This window comes from Delphinapterus leucas, chromosome 4 (genome assembly GCF_059928025.1).
Source record: "Delphinapterus leucas isolate spDelLeu-1000000601 "Yukka" chromosome 4, BTC_Dleu_Yukka2, whole genome shotgun sequence".
Classification (NCBI taxonomy): domain Eukaryota; kingdom Metazoa; phylum Chordata; class Mammalia; order Artiodactyla; family Monodontidae; genus Delphinapterus; species Delphinapterus leucas.
This window is the reverse complement of record NC_143132.1, coordinates 100611604-100632410: the sequence shown is the minus strand read 5'-3', so window position 1 is coordinate 100632410 and position 20807 is coordinate 100611604.

Here is a 20807-nt window from a genome sequence, read left to right as displayed (position 1 = left end):
ATCAGTTAGTAGAGATATGTTAAGAAGTAATTTTGTGACAATACCAGAATGATCTGAATTGAATTAGAAGGAATAATAGATGCTTTATTGAATGCAAAAAATGAAGTAGAGAATGCTTAGACCAAAGTAAAGAGAGAATGAGTTATAGGAAAAATGGGAAACTGTGAACAGATGTCACTATGCAAAATTCCCTATGACCTGATCCCAAATAACTTCTCCTGCCTGATCCTTTTCCTTCTTTGCTTAAATCCAGTGCCCTTGCCACAGAATTATGTGCGGTTTTCTAATTATGCCATGAACTTGTCATCTCTGAGGACATTTACTCAAGGCATTCCCTATGCTTTGGCATGCACAGAACTTCTACACTCAACTGGATCATTCATTATTTGAGTAATATTAAATAGATATTTATTAAGTTACTACTTGAAGACAAGGTACTATGTTCTGTGGCCAGAAGCTTAGGGAAGTCAACTAGCCAACAAAGGATTCCAGTAGAGCACAGCCAGTGATATTATAAAGGTGTGTAAAAGCATAGTGCAAAAGCACCAGTGCTGTTAGGTGGGCAAGAACCAGTGAGCTGGAGACAAAGAAAAAGGACAGAGAGACCTTGTTTCAATGAACGCAAGTTTGATCTTATCCTTCAAGATCCATTTTTGTAAATTTGACTAATAACAAAACTCACCAAGGCTGCTGAAGAAGGGTAAATCTGTCATGGAGGCTTTTAATGAGACTTTGAAGAATTTTAAACAAGGAAAACTGCATAGCTAAGTTTAGATGTTGAAAAATGATTTTGGCAGATACATATAGGAAGAATTGAGGGATGTTGACTTTGGCAACAGAAGATTAGTTGGGAGAAGTAATTTAGGCATCTAGAGTTGTAGGATTGGAGATAAAGGGGAAGATATTTGTAATATGTATTTATTTAGAGATGGTATGAATGACACCTGCTCAATGAGACTTTCACTGATAATTTTTAGGTAGAGGGAATCTCCCTCTTGAATCTCTGCATCCTGCTCATGCAGCTTAAAACATATTGCTATGAATGATCAAATATATTCGTTTACATTTTGCATCACTGCCATCTTCCGCTCTCCTACACACATAGGTGTGTCTCTGTGTATGTGCACAAATGCACATGCATGTATTAGTTTATCATTTTTTGTGGATGTAAGATCAAATTTATCCAGAAATTAAATGTTGTATTGAATTGCTGCTCAACTACTACTTACTGAATATTTGAATTAACTAAACCAACATGATTATAAGGGTAGCTATTAAAAGAAAACTTTGGTGGAGGATAGGTCTGTGTAACAGGCTAGAATTCAGCTTCAGAGTTCTGGCTGAGCCACTATTCTTTTTTAACCATTTTACCCTTTTTTCCCAAGTGTAAAATGGGAATAATAACGGTTACCTGTCTCAAAGGGGTGTTGTGAAGACTAGCTAGTTGACAGTTTGAAACTATTTCGGAGATGGAATGTACTATAAATGCTCCAAGGAAAGTTTTTCAAAGCACAATGGAATAAAACCCTTGAACCATAGCATTAGGAAAGTTAGTATGTCTTTTAGGCTGGCAATCTTCAGCCAATAAAGAATTCTATGGGAAATTAACTCCACAACATTCTTTATTTTTTTGCCTATTTTCTACTTTCTTCTTCTGTAACTAATATCTGCCTAGTGACTCAGTTCAATGGGAAAGTTCCAGTTATGCTATATTTTGAAATAGATGTTACTCATAAAGAAAGAAATGCAATGAAGATTATAAAATGGTCATTAATCACATCAGAAAATTTAGTCTCTTCCATATAGCACTATATTCAGAATTTATCAGAACAATTTTAAAATTCACTTTATCATTGGAAATACAAGGGCATAGTTGTAGTTGCCTAGAAGTAAAAGTTTACTTTGTGTAGAAATACTCTTTAATAATTTCCCTAAAACATACATATCAGAACAAGATCAGAAGCTTATTTTTCAAAACAATTGCTTATTGTTTTCTTTCATATGCCAAATGAAATATTCAAAACTCTGAAAAAGAAATTATATCCTCTAGTCATTCTGATTGAGAATATTTACACATCTTACACATTTACATACCCTATTTTAAAAACAGAAATCCATACGCATATGCACAAAACAGAACTGCATTTTGGGCAATTTTTGTGAGAAGGAAATGTTTATAAATAGAACATAATGACCAACTTCACATGTGCCTTATCAAAGCTGAGACAAATCTTCACTATTCTATGTTCAGCAATTTAGGATATTAGCCCATGAATCTGACTTTTCAATCTTTATTAAAAACAAGCAAACAAAAACTGAGATCAGAAAAAACATCAAATTTCTTCATAGAAATAAGCATTCTACATCTTTAATTCACTAGTTCTTGCCACAAAGAGCATGGCAGACTTTGACTGTTAGGTTTTCAAACTGGATGGTAAAGTCAAAGGGGCGTATTTATTTCTTAACTATATTATAGTACATGAGTAAAATAGCAGAGCAGAAAATCCCCAAATCTAAAATATATTTACTTCTTTTTAACAAGTAAACTTATTTACATTAATTAAGATGTTTTCATCTTAAATCTGTATTAATAGTGTTCATTGAAAGTGTCTTCTGTTTTTAATGATCAGTGAGATGTTCATTAGATATTCAGTAAATACAAGTATCACCCGCTTTTCAAAAGTTTGCTTTACGCCGCTTTGCTTTTACAAAAGCCCCACATTCGTACCTGTTTACGTTAACCAAAAGAAATCTGAAGAGGATTTTTGCCTTTATGAAAAAGGACGATAAGTGAAATAATGTTTAGCCTTTCTTTTTTCTTTTTTCTTTTTTGCAGTGAGCCTTTACAGAGGCAGTGCAAACTCCGAGCAGCAGTGAGATTTACACTACCACGCTCCTTCCCCGACATCTATACTCAGTATCTCAGCATAAAGCCGCAAAAGCTTTGAACTGTGTCTGTGAGCATCTGTGTTCTATGTTGATTTATTTTGTGCATTCATTATCAAGATGTGTCCTAAGGTAATTGCTCTTCGATTTATGCCAATTTGTTTATGAAAGGTTTCATAGGAGTGCTCTACTTTCGAAAAGTGGGGGGAAACCTGTACCTAGAAATTAGGTACGCACCAAGGTGAGTACAGTCGAAAGATGTGACCGTATCCCTGGCAGCCAGTAATTTAGTTAAGAGTAGACTATTAACAGGTGGGGATATATTAACAAATAAGTAATAAACTGTGTTGGTGACTCTAGCACAATATGTGATGTAGAGAAACTAGAAATGAGCTTTGCTAAGAAAATAGGCTTTAGAACAATTGCAATAGTTTGATGGGCTGAAGAAAGAGTCGTGGGCATTTCAGGTAATGATTAAGAGCAAGTTGTCTTCCTTGGTTAAATTTATTCCTAAATTTATTATTCCTGTTGATGCAATTGTTAATGGGTTTTCTTAATTTCTTTTTCTGACAGCTCATGCAGTGTACAGAAATGCAAATAATTTTGTATATTGCTTTTGAAACTTGCACTTTTACTGAATTTGTTAATTTTAACAACTTTTTGGTGAGTCTGGAAGAAAATATTTGCAAATAATACATCTGATAAGGGGTTAATATCTCAAAATATATAAAGAAATCACACTACTCAATAGCAAAAACAAACAAACAATCCAACTAAAAAATAGGCAGAGGAACTGAATAGACATTTTTCCAAAGAAGATACACAAATGGCCAACTGTTACATGAAAAGGTGCTCAACATCACTAATCATGAGAGAAATGCAAGCTAAACTACTTTCACTATATATATTTCAAATCATCATGATGTACTATTAAATGTCATAATTTTGTCAATTATATCTCAATAAAGCTGATAAAAGAGCAAATTGAAAGTCAGAGAACTAAAAAACATTTACATTTTAAGAGTGGATAGCAGTCAGGATACACAAATAATCAAATGGAATAGCTATAGTAGACTTGAGTTAGGCAGATGTTGAGTAGGTTCTAGAGAATGAGATAAATCGAATGCAAGGCTGTTGAGCATTTCTGTTTTAACCAGCACTGTATTTCTAGCCCCTAGAATGTTTTCACCTATAGTAGGAGTTGAATAAATATTTGTTGACTCAATAAGCAAATGAAACATTGATTTGTAACTTGAAGTGGTAAGCAGTATGGATCAATTGCAGCTCCTTGAGCGGCAGAGTGGCAAGATGAAGTATATTTAGAAAGCTTGTTTTGGCAGTGGTTATGTGAGATGACACTCACGGAATAATTACATGGCACTGTTGATGGAACCATTTCTATTGCAGATTGTTGCTTAACTCAGCCATCTTTTGAGCATCTCATCATCTAGGCTTTCAAATGCAGAAAAATCCAACATTACAAATACTATCAATTGAATCAACCTGACATTTATGCCTTATGATATCTTGCTGAGCTATCACAGCATTTGCATTATACATAAGCAGTGAACCAAGAAGGAAAGGCTTTGTATCCACTACATTTGGCAGCAAAGCTATATAAAACAAATCCACTCTATATTTATATTAAAGTTGACATCCGTGTGCCTGTGCCTGCAGAAAATGGAGGGCCAAAGAAGAAAAAGTGTTGGGTCTTGAATTTGTCTTAAAACAAAGTGAACAAAATTAAAACTAAGACAAAAAGATAAAAGGAATAAACCATAAATATTCTGCCCTTTCATTATAAATATACAGCCTAATTTTGAAAGCATCAGGAAGCAAGAGGCTTAACTTTCAAATAGTTGTTCTGATAATTTTTTAAAAGATAACAAATAACTAATTACTTGTTATTCTTCAGTTTCAGCTCATTTTCCTTGCACTAAATAGGTTCAGAGTTATGATAATCTAGATGTCCTGATTTTATTATCATCATTATTAGTAAAAATTGTGAGTCCTATTATTATATTAGTTATAATATATTTTTGTTACTGGGATAACAAAAATTTTCACTAACATCTGTATAAAGCTCTATTTTCACATACATGATTTCAATTAGCCTCAGTAAGCAAGCTGTTTGAATGGGGCACATGTTGTTATCTTTATTTTATACAAGGGTAATCTACTAATCAGAACTACTAGGTAATTCCATGTCACGCAATCATTAAAGAACTAGAGTATTTTAAGTCCTAATTTATTTTACTTCAACACATGGCATTTTTTCCTACTACTTTGCTTTCACTAGGGACCTCTTTTCCCCCTTTAATTTCTGGCCAAAGTTAAAATTTATCACTGAAATACTGAACTTGTCCAAATTCATTATTGACCTAATTGAGAATAAAACATTTTGTCTCAGCGTAAATGGGTGAGATTCTACTTTATATTCAATATGGGAATAGAAGAGCTGTATTAGATAGGTTATTACCCTGCATAAACATGTACACTATAATACAACCTTAAAATTTTCCTCACTCTTCTGATAAAAGGGAACTTAGAAGCAAAGAAGATCAAAGGCACAATTTTCAAATTTTTTCTGAAGTCATATTTTAACCTATGTATATCACTAAACCTTGGCATAAATAGTTCTCTATGCTTTCCAACTAGTAATAAATTCAGATAATTAACATTGTGCTACTCTATACAGAAGTTCTTTTCTTCACTCTTCATCTATTTGACTAATCAATATTGGTATCAAATATTAGCTCCTAACAAGGGTTTCAAAAGATATTGTCTGCTATACAACTGGAATTGTCACTCTAAAGTATTAGAGTTTAATTACTACACAAATGGTAAAAAATGGCAAAAAAAATAGCTTCTATACAAATAATAAGCTCCCTCTCCCTCATATAACAGAAATAACATAAACATCTTGAATGAAACTATTAAATTATCATAAACAGAGTAACGTCAGAGACAGGACAAAATCATTCTAAAGGTATAAAATTACTCTAGTAAGAATTGACTAAAACCTCATTAAAGTAACTAACATAATTGATTTTAAAAGGTGTGTTTTTTTAACAAGGACTCTGTTGGTTCTGGAAACATCAGAAAAACATATATTTTGCACATGCTCATTCAAACACCAAGATACTTGAATGGCTTTAATAAGCAGAAAAATCCATATTTTGGGTATGAATGAATCAGTTTGTCTCAGTAGAATGATGTTTTTACACATTCTGATCACAGTGACTTTTTTTTTCTGATTCTGTGCTTATCAAACACATTTTTTATTGTAATCTGACTTTTAGTCTAGCATATGTACAGATAGCATCTTAGTCATATTTGGGCCTTTAGTGTAGCTTGCTTAAGGAGAGAAAATGTACTGATCCACCTTTGAGTTCAGGCAATAAACATCTGTCTCTGGGGGCTTGGTTAATGTGAGCCTGCTCTTGTGAAACAAATCTATTCTTAGTGTGTTGATACATCCAGTCCTTGTGCTTGCCAAGGCTAAAGAACTGACTGGAGGCAGCTGCAGTGAACACTCAAAAATAATGAGGACAGATGAGGCAACCTGGAGAGAGCCAACGCCTTTCCGCAACCCACGTGCCCAAGGTAACTTTTATTTCAACTTCAATATTTAGAATTCTGTGTATCCAGAATCATGATGGTACTTCCTGAGAATTCAGAGTTAGAAAACTTGGGCTTTTTCCAAGGTACTTAAAATCTCATTTATGAAATAATTTTATTCTTGTTCTAAGAAAGGCAATGACTGAGAATTCTAAATATGAAAGACAACATTGTGTTAAGATTAGAAAGCCAATTCCTTTATTTTACATCAACAGGTAGGAAGAAAGCTTTTCTCATTCTGTTTCCATACAGTGACCAGAGTGATCATCTTAAATCTTATCTGGTAAACTTTCTGTTAAAAATCCTTTAAAATGGCCCGTTATTGCACTTAGAAAAAAAATGTATTATCTTTAACATGAACTTGCACCTATCTTGTTCCTAACTATCCATGCCCATCTCCCAGTGCTCTCCCCCTTTCTAACCACCCTCCAATTTCAATAACCTTCTTCCTGTCTTAGGTCAGGTTCCCTGGAAACAGACTGAGAAAGAAACATGTGCTCAGGAGGTTTATTGTGGAGCTCTACTGGAGCTGAAAGAAAGTGAAGGAAGAAGTAGTTTAGGCAAAAGTAGTCGAACAGGGATGCAGTTAAACCAAAGCCTCAGTTGGTCCCATAGGGAGCTCTAGAGCTTATATAACACTGAATGGCCTTTCAGTGTCATCCCAAATTGAGACAGTGGGCCTAGACTTGTGCCTCCATCCTAAAGGGGGAATATAGATAGTGCTTCACAGCATCTACTATGTCTGGATTCTCTGAACCTATATGAATTAATATGTTAAGATGTTAATATGAATTAACATCTCTCCCAACTCAGGGGCTTGTCTCATGTTTTTCTGTTCCTTTTTCTGGAATGTTCCTGTCCTCCACCCTCCTACCATCATTGCCTGGAAGTTTTGGTTCATTTTTCAGGTCACTAAGGAAATTATAAATTCCTCAGAAAGCTTTTCTCTGATCCCTGAGTCTAAATTACATATTCCTTTTAAACTCTTTCATAGCAACCTGTACTTTTTTATATAACATTAACAACATGTGTAATTATATTTTTCTTGTGTAGTATTTGTGTATAGTATTGCCCTTCTCCATTTGTATTATATTGTAATCTTGAAGAGTATAGCTTTTGTCACATCTAGATAGCACACAGCCCCAGTGACTTAAACATCACAGATGCTTAATAAATATCTTTAAATAAATTAATGAGTCATGGTTCTTTTTTTCCCTTAGGCTCCAGTAATTGCTGACACTTCCCACTCACTGTAATGATTTAAATTTAACTCTGTTGATTTTTCTTATGAATTGTATGCTGTTTGTATTACAATTGTCTCTGATATTCTAACACAGATGCTCTCAAAGTCGGCTGGCACTAGAATCACCTGCAGGGCTTGTTAGAGTTCAGAGTGCTTCATCCCACCCACAGCGTTCTGCTCCAGTCCATCTAGGTTAGGACACTGTATTTACATTGATGTCAATGCTGCTGTTCCAGGGCTGGCACTGTGAAAACATTGTCCTAGGGAACCTTTCAGATGAATACAGCATTGTTAACAATAATTTAGGCGATATCCTTATCCTTATGAATCTATTCTGTAGGATAGGACACGGACAATGATATGCCAAACTCAATTTGAACATTTCTGACAAAGACATATGTAGTGATGTGTAAAACTGCATTCATCAGACTATCAGAATTTAAAGCAAGAAGAGTTATCAAAGTAAATGGAGAAAACACTATCCATTTTGTTCTGTAGAAAACAGGAGAAAGGCAAGGGAGATGGAATCACTGACATGACCATTTTTTCTTGGATGTCCACCACAGCCAACTGATGGTGATGTAAATTCCAAGAGCAGCTTTTGGTAAGGAGATAGTGAACAGATAGAAGGGAACAGAGGGAGCCATAGCATAGATGGGAGGCCTTTTTGACAAAAGGGAGTGGGAAGCAGTTTTATTAATCACCATAGATAAAGACAACTGTGCCTAGACAGAACTCAGGAAAGCTTTTCGTGTACTGCGCTGAATCAGATCTCAGTTTCCATTGCTTTTATTTGTATGTATACGAATAACCCAATAAAATAGATATAGGTATAGGGCTTCCCTGGTGGTGCGGTCGTTGAGAGTCCGCCTGCTGATGCAGGGGGCACAGGTTCGTGCCCCGGTCCGGGAAGATCCCACATGCCGTGGAGCGGCTGGGCCCGTGAGCCATGGCCGCTGAGCCTGCGCGTCTGGAGCCTGTGCTCCGCAACGGGAGAGGCCACAACAGTGAGAGGCCCACGTACTGCAAAAAAAAAAGATATAGGTATTATACACACACACAGACACACACAATGAAATGTTATTCAGCTTAAAAAAGGATATCTTTTTATCTGCATAAACATGGATGAAGCTGGAGATTATTGTGCTGGAGAAAAACAATTACTGCATGCGATCACTTATATGTGGAATCTAAAAACACACATCAAAAACTTGAATTCATAGAAACAGAGAGTAGAAGAGTGATTGCCAGGGGCTGGTGAGTGGAAGAAATAGGGAGAGGTTGGTAAAAGGCTACAGACTTTCAGCTATAAGATGAATAATGTTTGAAGCTATAATGTATAAGATGGTGACTGTAGTTGATAACAGAATAATTGAAATATAAGTGAAATTTGCTAAAAGAGTAGAACTTAAATATTCTCAAATAAATAAATAAATAAATGATCTGATGAATATGTTAATTAACTCGAAGGAAGAATCCTTCCACAATATATATGCACATCAAAACATCACATTGTACACTTTTAATGTCTTAATTTAGAATGAGGAATACGCGCATATGGTGTGGAGCCTGAGGAAGTCCCATGAGCTGCCATTTACCAGCCGGAGGTCGATGGTGTAATTCAGTGTCAGTCTGAACGCCTGAGAAACAGAGGAGTGGCTGGTGTAAATCCCAGTCTGAGGGCCAGAGAAGGTGATATGAGATGTCTCCACTCAAGCAGTGAGGCAGGGTAAAAGGAGCAAATTCCTCCTTCCTCCATCTTTTGTTTTGTTTAGGCCCTCAAAGGATTGGATGAGGCCCATCCGCAATGCGGAAGGCAATCTACTTTAGTGAGTCCACCGATTCAAATGCTGATCTTATCTGGATACACCCTCACAGATAAACTCAGAAATAATGTTTAATCTTGGCACCACATAGCCTGTCAAGTTGATGCATAAAATTAACCACCACAGCTATTTAGCAGTAAAAATTATTTAATGAATATAGAAAGAGCTTATCTTTACCTGATATGCATATCTTCATTTAGATATTCAGAAATATAGGCTAAATCTAAGTAATTTCTCTTCTTGTAAATTTTTGCAAGCCTCAGTTAATTCTGAACATTAGTCTTCCAGACACTATCTTTATACAAATTTATCATTTTATATTAGCTTGAGCATTGGCAATGTACCTCATTCTGGAGTTTTCTTTTCAAAATCTGAATTCATCAAAGAGTACCCTGCTTGCCACATTTGACTCTGAGGTTTTTAAAATCTTCTTCATCCTGACCGTTTGTGATTATTCAAAATCTATTTAAGTCATTCCAAGGCTTCTTTCCAATTGTCCTTTTTAAAACATCAGGATCTTTTCTCTTTAGAGTTTTTGAAAATTTTTCTTTAAATTCTAACTAATGAACATGTTTGTTTCTGCCAACTCATCTCCACCTTGTTTGTCTAAACCCTACATTTCTTCTAAGATACCTATAAATTCCATTTCATCAAGTCTCTCCTTATAAAAAGAGAAATAGCTCTTCCTCTTGTTATTTTCTCTTTCTCTTGAGAGGGCAGCAAATACTTTTCATTTATACAAAAATGTTTTAATTATGTGGGAAGATACTTGATAGAGGTAGGAATGAAATCAAGTGACTCTTGCTATAAAGTAAGGAGTAGTGCAGTTATGAATTGATTAATAAATCATCCCAATAAATGAGTTAAATTAATAACACATCAGTAAAATATATCAATACATTAATTAAATAGTAATATAATGAATTGATAGTGAAAATTAGTCTTGATTACATTCTAGGATCAGGACAATTTCTATTTGTTTTCATTTTATTTTGTCTTATTTAAAATATCTCTATGTCAATTTTTTCTACATTGATGAGCTTTTGTTCCAATTGTATAATACTTTTCTTTAAAAATTTCTAATGACAGGTATTTTGGAAAAGATTTTTCGTGTTTGCAAAGTAAACAGATGTTTAAAGAGATATAACACGTTAATAGAAAAGTTGTCTACTTTACTTTCCATGGTTTGTATGTATTAACTTTGGAACACCAATTTACAAAGTTATAATAAGCAGAAACATACTCTACTTTAAAATGTTAAAAACTAAACTTAATTTAAGCTTAACTAAAGTTAACTAAAATTTTGCAATTATAAGGCATATATTTGATGGTACTTTAGAATCAGGAGAAACTAGAAAATAACATGATAGACTCTTATTTTGTATATGCTGAACATGGTTAAGAGTAATTGTGGCATATAAAATTACAACTATATTTTAACTCCATTTCCAGAGAATACATGCATTACTAGGTAACGTATGAAATGTTAACTATAGGTAAATATTTCATCTTTCTATGTTTTTACTTGTATACTAAAATAGTTTCTACTACTCACAACTAAATATTCCTTCTAAATATCAATGATGCATTCCTATTAACAAGTGCTAATCAACAAATTAACACAAATCTCATGACATGTTGAAGCTTAGAGTGTGGCGAAATGACATAGATAATTAATTAATTAATTAATTATGAATATGCATTTGCAAATTAATACCCTGAAACGGGGTTAGGCCAATTCAAGATTATGTTTTCATAAAAGGTTTATATAACTTGCTAATATTTAAACTCAGAATTGAATGATGGAAGAGATACAGAGAGTAGGAGAGACATTACAGCAGTCAGAGGGAACTGCAGCATAGGACAGATCTAGGGTGGAAACGGGCATTGTGTGTCCATACAGGTGAGCAAGGGGGTGGCCATTGAGCTGGAGGGCGCTGAGGCAGATGACACTGATGTTAGAGGCAGTGGTGAGAAATTTTCATTTTATTCTAAGAGTAAGGGGAAGACATTGAAGTGTGAGAGGCAGAACTATAACGATATCTAATTCATATTTTGTTTGTGACAGAAAAAGAGATCAATCACTTCAAGGAAACTATAGTTGAAAGATTCCCAGACTACAGGAGGTATAAAATAAAACTCTCAAAAGCACCTCAGGAAATAAAGAATAAGCATTTAGAACTTTAGAATACACCATCTACAGGGCACCAAACACAGATGACAAATGTTCCAGTTAAATAGGGTTCTTCTCTTGTGCCTTTCCCCCATGAACTGTTCAACTCTAAAGCCGTCCTACCCAGCCTGTGAGTGGAGGGAGGGTGTAAAAGAAGGGAAACAGGCCTCAACAGTAGGAGGAGAAAAACTTTGAATTAGGTGAGAATTTTTTATTTTTTAAAAAATATTAGAGTGGACCTAATTTTACACCTACGCGTGACAATAGAGCTATTGAACCTACAACTGAGTTTACCCTGGGAAGTGCATAACTAGATACCAGATATACAAGTAAGACATTCTTATTTACACCTATTGAACCTATCTTTGTAAATAAACACTACATTGGTATGCTGAAAGTGCAGAGGAAGGAATTGGTCGTTTCACAAATTGAAACTTCAATTACTTTCTATATCATTTAAGCACAAAGTAACTTTCCTTGAACCCTAGCTTTGATGTGTTTGGAGAACAAGGGTGCCACATGAACTGCACTCGGATATAAGCTTCCTGAAGACAGGCTTTTCCATTCTTGCTCACTTGCTGCACCTCCAGTGCTTTGAAGGGTACTTTGAACCTAGTCTGTTACTTAATATTGAATCAGCTTGAACACACTACTTAGGACTGGGTTGTTCCCATCATCCTCAGAAATTTTCAAAAGAAAATCCTCTTACCGTGTAGTTGAATATGATGATTAAACATAGAGCTAAAATCCTTTAAAGAAGAAATCTATTCAGACCCCTTTCTAAAATATTTTAAGACAACATGGTTGTTACAGCAAAACAGAGCAAAACTCCTTTCTCAGGAATTTATTCAGAAGTCCTCTAGGAAAAGTACTATTTATGAGTCTATAGAGCACGTGAACCTACAATAGCCACAGTCCTATTTTTAATGACCTAAGAATTTAATTGTCTAATAATAGTGTTAAGAGTGTTTTAACTCATTTGTCAGGAATTCATTCAGCCCCTTGGGGAAGAGTACTTTGTATAATACCATGGAACATGTAAACATGTACAAATTAGTCATACCCTCAGGAATCTAAGGATTTAATAATAAAATTTGAGAGTTGAGAGCATCTCTGGCAAAGTGGCAAGGTAAGTCCATTTGAGAGGGTCCTATATGAGAATTAGTCTTCAAGGCAGGGAAATCCAAGTAGACTAGGTGATTAATTAAACATTCCCTGATATTACAAGGGGGGCAGTTTAGTGACTGTTACTCAAAATCGTGTCACAGTCCAGGTCCAGATTTGAGGTGAGCAGAGTTAGATAAGTAAAATGAAAAAGGTATTTTCACTAAATCTCTGTGCTCATCAGTGCTGTAAGCAGTACTCCTTTGAGGCTTAAGTGGATAAAAATAGTTCTCAAGGGAGAAAACTCTGGCTTTTAACTTCTGCACCAAATAGAACATGGCTTTTGTACAAAAATACTGCTTCAATCAATACCAAAGAACTCCAGAACATTGGCAGTAGCAGCAGTATTCAGTGAAGTTTGGCAATTGCTGAAAGATCCAGCACAGTCCAGAAGAAGCAAAAGGGATGGCTGGAGAAAAAGGTACGTATACCAGAAAACCACAATTTCTGTATCTGGTGGGATACTGTTGTACCAAAATGGACACCACACTTGACACTTAGGGAATTTCAATGGAAGAGGCCAAAGGGGGAGATTTGATGGGAAAAGTGGCTGAAAACATATGATAGCTGATGAGTAAATATTTGAGAAATGCCAAATATATTTATATGAAGACCTCACAGGGATTGCTACGGTAGGTGGCTAAAATAATCATTGAAAAAGTTTCAGCTATGATAATAGGTATATCACTTGGAAAATACAAATTATTCATTCTCTATATTTCCTGTCTTTTGGTATGCTTATGTCAATGAATGACACCATCAGCCACTGTATTACCCAAGTCAAAAAACATAGTCATGTTAAATTAAGCTCTTCTCCTCACTCTGCATATAGTGCTGGCACCAAATACTGTAGACTCTACCTATTAAAAATGTCTTGGCAAGTGCTCTAATTTAAGCCTTGTTATTTCTCATGTTAATTGCAACAGAATCCTGAGAAGCTCCCTGCCTCCAATATTTGTCCCTCTTTGTCCAATGAGATGATTGTAAAATTCTAATTTTCATATTTTTTGTCCCTGCTTAAATCCTTTAAGAGCTTTCCAATAATTTTAACATAAAATCCAAATTCTCAACGTATTATCAAATTTCTCTCAAGAACTAGAACCTGCCTATCACTCTTTTCTAGAATGTCTCAGCAGGCATAATTTCCTGAATATGTGTTACTGGTCTCTGTTTAATAATTTATACAGTCTGTTCATTTGTGTTCAGTTATAGAGCATACCCATGCCCACTGAACCATCAAATAGTTCATTCATAATCATCTTTCAGTTTTTATCTTAAATATCTCCACCCCTCAGAAGGTTCCATTTTTTTTACCCCCATCTTTAACAGTAACAGGGCATTTTCAATTACCAGTAGAAACATGAACTAGTTTTACGAAACAAATGGGGGTTAGAATCAGAGGCTCAAATTTTAAGAAATTTGTCTAGTTTGGTGGTGTTGTTTCTGTTGTTACAGCTTGCTTCTGCTTAGTTTCATTCATGAATTAATTCAGGGGCTTAAAAATGCCATCAGAAGACCGATCTTCTAGACCTCTTGTCTTTCCTGGTCTCTGGTTTTATTCTTCTACCAAGTGTGGGCAATATGACCACTGGCAAACCCACATTCATATCATTCCAGTTCAGTAAGGTCAGTTCTTTCCCAGTATCCATGTCTCAGTACCAATACCAGAGAAGACTTGGATAGGCCTGACAATCCCAGACCCAAACACAATGTCCTTGGAGCTGAAAATACCTCTTAACACTCTTGGGTCACAGGCTCATTCATAGGAAGCGTATAGTAATTGACAGTCTCAAAAGAACCATAAGGCGTGAAGATGGAAATATCCAAAGAAACCAGAAGATTAGACAGATTAACACACCCTTACCTTATATACACACACAAAATTACCGGATTTCAATAACCCCTTTTTCTCCAAAACCAGGGCTAGTCATAACTCCTCTTTTGCTCTTATGGTAACTTACATATACCTTTACCATGTACCATGTTTTTAAATTTCTCAGACTTTCTGATAGATAGGAAAGTCCTTGATGATAGAACATTTCTTGTTTTTTTTTTTTTACTTCTGTATCATCAATACCTTGTGTGGACTGGCAAAGAAATTAAGTATTGCACAAATATTTGATAATAAATAAGTGCCAAAATCATAGTACCTGTACCACATTTTTCTCTAAAATTGCATTTAATTGAGATCTGACTTTCTATTTGCCTTTTTGTCTTTTATTGAGCAATGGAAAGACTAATTTTGCACTTGTTAAAATCCTTTATTCCCATGAATTGTATATTTTGTTTAACAAGATCAGTTTCACCATATTTAACAAAGATTTTTCCAGAGACAAATATCCTTACAGACCCTAATGTTAAAAATGTGATTTTTATCAATCTCAGGACATCAAGTCTGGAAATTTTGAGTATTGTCATTTAGAATACATGATGTGTTATATATTAGAAATAAGCTTTCTTTGTTTCTTTGTCAGTATCTATGTTGAATAGCTTTTAAAAAAGGCAGGAGTCTACCCAAAGTCACATCAGTTTTTCTGATTATGTGGCAGAGGAACATGCTTGTGCATTAACAATTATTAGAAGTACATTTAAATCATTATTCATTTATGGAATTGCATTAATTTCTGAGTAATGTGGTGATTCAAGGCAAAGCAGAGTCTCTTGGAGTCTTTTAGTTTCTCAATATATCAATCTATCCTTCTCTCTTGCCACCCACTGACACCTCTCAATCTAAAGAAAAGTCGTTATCAGTCAGAAAACTGTATAAGACTTAGAAAAAAAAATAAAACAATAATTTTAGTTAAGGTATTACATTCTCAGGAGACCCAAAAAATAATTTATAGCTATTTTGAGGCTATTAGCTATGGAAATTCAAAAACACCTTTAAATTAATTTTTTAAGCAATAATGCTTTTCTGTTATTTCTCTCATGCAGAACAAATTCTGTTTTTTTTATTTTTTTAATGTCTCATTAATGCAAATAAGCTTTACACTAACAAAGTTTTTTTTTTCTCAAAATATCAGAAGGTTTATTATGCAGTAAATAAAAATGCTGAAAATGTTTAATGGATTTGCTGCCTGAATTGTAATCACTGATTCATCCATTCATGTAATGTGCACTTATTGGGTACAAACAAGAACTAAACAGTACTGTTAGATGTTGGGCTGTTTAGTTGATATGAAATTTAATATCTGTGGAGTATGTGTAATATTTGCTTGCATTATTGTTCATCTAATTTTATCATGATTATAACAAAATAATATGTATTCATTAATATATTTAAGAGGCAGTACAATGTAATGGATTGGTTGAGAGCACAACTCTGGAGCCAAAGGTTCTGCAGTCAAAATCCAAAGTTCTCTTACCATTAAGTGTGTGCAAGACAGTGAAACATTCTGTGCCTCAGTTTATTTATCTGTCAGCCTGGAATTGCAATAATGATACCTAACTCTGGGATAATTGTGAAAATTGTTTTAATTAATATTGGTATTTTTTTTGTCAGTGGACATGATGAAAATAGGTGAGGTATACATTCTTTACTGGTATCGAAAGAGGAAAATGTGGGACATTGTTTGCTTCTAAACACATACATTTATAGTTCACATAGTTAATACAAAGCAGTTAACTCATTTAATATGAAATTATTTTACAAAGTAGATGGTTGACATGGTCTTATTTTGATAAGTAGCTGAGAAACAAATTAAGATATTTTGAAACTAAAAATCTGTCACATTTGGTTTTAAAAGCATCCAGTCCAAATGAAAACTTTAAAAATGAAATTAAAATATTTCTAGCATTTATTTTAAGTTTTCAAGATCAAGATGCATGACATTTGCTTAAACTGCATTTGTTTTTCTCTATTGTATCTACAGATTTAAATCTTCTCTCAAGACTCACTGACACAGAACCCATTGGCTATGAGTCTCCTTGGGAATGCTGGTTTGGGATTAAGATGATATTAAGTACTGTCACTGGCCACCCAGCTTTTGTGAGCTCTGAGGGAAAATACAACTAAGAAAAAGAATAATTCAAGCCATCTACAGAATTATAGATTTATACAAGAGTATGTAGAGAACTGTTTTACCTAGTCTGGAGAAGCCTATGTATTAAAAAAGCTATGAGTAGATTATATATGCAGGCTAAGTAGTACAGAAATTGGCTCAAAATAAACATATAAATGCCTTTGGTTTCAGAACTTCATATTGAATGGTGAAGGAAGTGTCATTGGAGACTCAAAGGGTAGTGATTTATATTGTTTGGCGGTAAAACAATTTGTAAAAAATATCACTTGCAATAACATGGAAGGCAGGCAATATTCTTGAATAAGCTTTTAAGTGTATTCAAAAAGGTTGGGACATAAGATGTAAGGATTGTTTCTAACTTGCTATGGGCAGCATTTCATAAGGTACTAAGAAAAGTGAGCTCAGAAAATAACTGCAAGAAAGGATAAAAGGAAATTAGAGGGATTCTAGAAATTATAGAAATGTGGAAAGCTGGATTATGAAAATGATTCTTCTCTCCATTCAGTAACAAATAATGATGTTGCTCAAGATCTTTGAGCAATAAAGGCAAATTTAATTCATGAAAAAGCTGTTTGAATCAATTAAGCTTGTGCCCAATAGGTCCTTACAATTCTCCAAAAATGTTCAAGGAAAAAGAGATTAAAGATATGGCTCTTCCATGTCTGGTCACAGGCTGTTTCAGGATCCACAGCTGAGCCTGAAGTCAGCAGACATGTTACTCGAGGCACTGATGGCTGTGACACCTCCACAGTCCCTTTGTTGGATGGTGCTGGTGGCAGGACCAAGACCAAATGGGACTGTAGCCAAATCTATAAGGGAACAGGGCTGTTTGGGGATCTGTAGCTGGAACCGTGTTGGTGAGCTTGCCACCTGGGCACAGGCCTGCCTTCTCAAAGCAGCCCTCTTCAGTCTTGATCTCCATCAGGGTTTCATAACTTCCTATCTGGATCCCAAAGCTCCCACAAAGACACTTGAATCTATGGATAATTGGCAAATTATTGTTGCTGTGGGGACACATGAGCGTGGGACCCCCTATTTCATCATCTTGCTGATGTCCTGATTATATGATTGTTCAAAATAGTTTTCTTCACCAATCTGAAGAAGGATTATATATCTCCACCATTTAATATCAGGATAGACAATGTAACTTGCTTTGCTTAAGAAAAGGTAAGCAGCAATGACCTATATTACATCAGTGCAGAAGTGATAAGGGCCAACTTGCCACAGCTTCCTTTCTTTTTTCCAAGATTGGCCATGTTTAAGAGATAGTTGCCATTTTAGCCCAGGTCCTGGAGTGAATGTAAACAATAAAAGCCGTTGCAGATTTTTCATTCTTTTTAAGCCATAACTTAACCTTAGTTAACTGATACTCAGGCAAACAGCCTCCATTGCCCACTTCTATGCCAAGCCTAAATCCAAATCTTACGTAGTTTCACTCTCACATAAAGAGACAAATCCATATCACAATAGCCAAATTGAAGAACTAAAAGAAAATAACTTAAACTAGACTTTTGCCCAACCCAGCCTTGTTCAGGTTATACTCTAGAAAATGTGGTCAAATCTGTGAAATTGTACTTGATCAGTCAATACTGCTCCTTGCAATAAAGCAAGGGTTCGGATTACAGGATATAGAGCAGCAATACTGTAGAGGCCATTACTTATCCTTAATAATCTAAAGTATAGACTTTCCATATAGATACCAGTACAGTGTCTCCAAACAAACTCCATTTGAAATGTTTTCTTCATTTTAAGTGTTTTCAAAATTACTTATATTCATGCTTTGTAATTTCAATGCAGTTTTCATTGTGAGAGACATTTTCTCTTGATTACTTGGTCAAAGTCAATGCATGTTCTCAATAAAAATTCTTAGCACTAACTAATAGCAAGGTTTTATTAAATGCTTTAGAAATACATAGTTACTCATAACCAAAGCCCCATGGGCTCTCTTTTTCTCCTCTGCTGTACATTTCATTTTGTAAAGATTTCTTTTTTGTTGTTGTTGTTCTTATTATTTCTGATAGGATGAACTGTCACAAACAAATCCTGTAACCTTGTCCAACTCATATCACTTGCCACACAACAGGTCAATGAGTCAAGAGACAAGGTGTTGGGGCAAGAAAAAGCAACTTTATTAAAAAAGCCGGCAAATGGAGAAGGTGGCAGAATAATGTCCTGAAGAACAATCTTAATTCAGGGTAGAATTCAAGTTTCTTTTATGCTAGGGAAGGGGAAAGCAGGGTGCCTCTTCGGCTCTTGGACATTCTTCTGATTGGTTGGTCGTGAGGTAACTGGGTGGTATTTCGGTAGTCAATATCATCAACCTTCTGTTTCCAATCAGTCTGTGGTCTAAGTCCTTGTGGTCATCAGTTTCCATCTGCTGAGAGGCTAGTTTCTGTAAAAACAACTTACACTCTTATCTATGTCATTCAGGGAGGAACTAAAGATTCTGTGACTCTGCTATATGGCTGATCTATTGTTTAAATTATTACCAATTTTCCTGGCCCAACTGCTATATTTTGTTACTACACATTCACATTCTTTTAACTGATAACTCTTAAGCCAACCTTTGAGACTCGGAGGAGGCCTGGGAGACTAAAGCAAAAGACTTTTACTTCAAAAGACAGGGACACGGGGGCTTGTATACGGTTTCAAACCTAAGTGGATTTCCTCTATTCCACTCTTAATAGTGGAAAGTATGGGAAGATAAAGACTACTTCCATATAAATGAATGAGACAAGACATCATAAAAAATTTATTTCTGCTGCCTCATTTTTCTTATTTATTTCTAACATTCTGCCCATTTACCATGAGCTTCCTCACATTTCAGAAACAGCTAGTCATCTTTGAGAACAAATTGTGTTGTTTACTTCTGTCCTCAGAGAAAACGAATGGTTTAGTGGGTGAGATGTCCAGAACAATAAGGAAAACTTGTGCTATCTATTCCTAACAGAAGAAATAGATCTTCTGTAAATAACTCCCAACACAATCCTGGCAGGTCTCAGAACTGCACACAGTTAGATATATTTTTTTCTTTACATAACTTTAAAGCCTTTCAAAAGAAAACTCAACAGAATGCTGTTACGTAGGTACATATACTCACCACAAAGTCACGGAAACAGGATAGTCATAACAACCAAAGTGTTTTAGTTATATTTCTACATAACTTAGTACACACACACAGACACACACATTGATTTTCAACTTCAATGACAGAAAATTCTTTGGGTAAACTGAATACAATGAATAATATTAGACAAAGAAAAAGAATTTTCTTTTTTAGACAAATCAAAGTGAATTGACTATAAAGTTCAATAAATTATCATGGTATATATTCAGACTTATTTGATAGGACATTTACATATTTATAAAAACTTGTTACACATATTTTATGTGATTGATATTTTTTATTCTCATTATGCAGATGAGAAAATTGAGATTAATAGAGATCAAGCAGCTGCTTTCCCTCCTCCCAACCCCCTAAAAAAGAGGTAAGGAAATAATTGTTCCCAGCAAATGGATTGAATTCATGATTTCATGAGGTTAAGAGGTAAAGTGATCTCTGATGGTACAAAGTTTGGGAATCTCAAGACCACTCTCACATCTGACACCAACTGCAAGTTTTAAGGTCCCCAAGACCACTCTTGGTTCAGTAATTTGTTAGAAAGACTCACAAAACTCAGAAAAGCTGTTTAACTCATTGTTAGGGCTTATTACAGAGAAAGCATATGGACTAAAACCAGCAGAGGAAAGAGTCCAGAGGGCAGCATCCAGGGGACATCAAGGTGCAGAGCTTTCAGTTGTCCTCTCCCAGTGGAGCAGTGCAAACAGCACCTGTTCCTTCCAGCAATGATGTGGACAACATGCATGGAGTG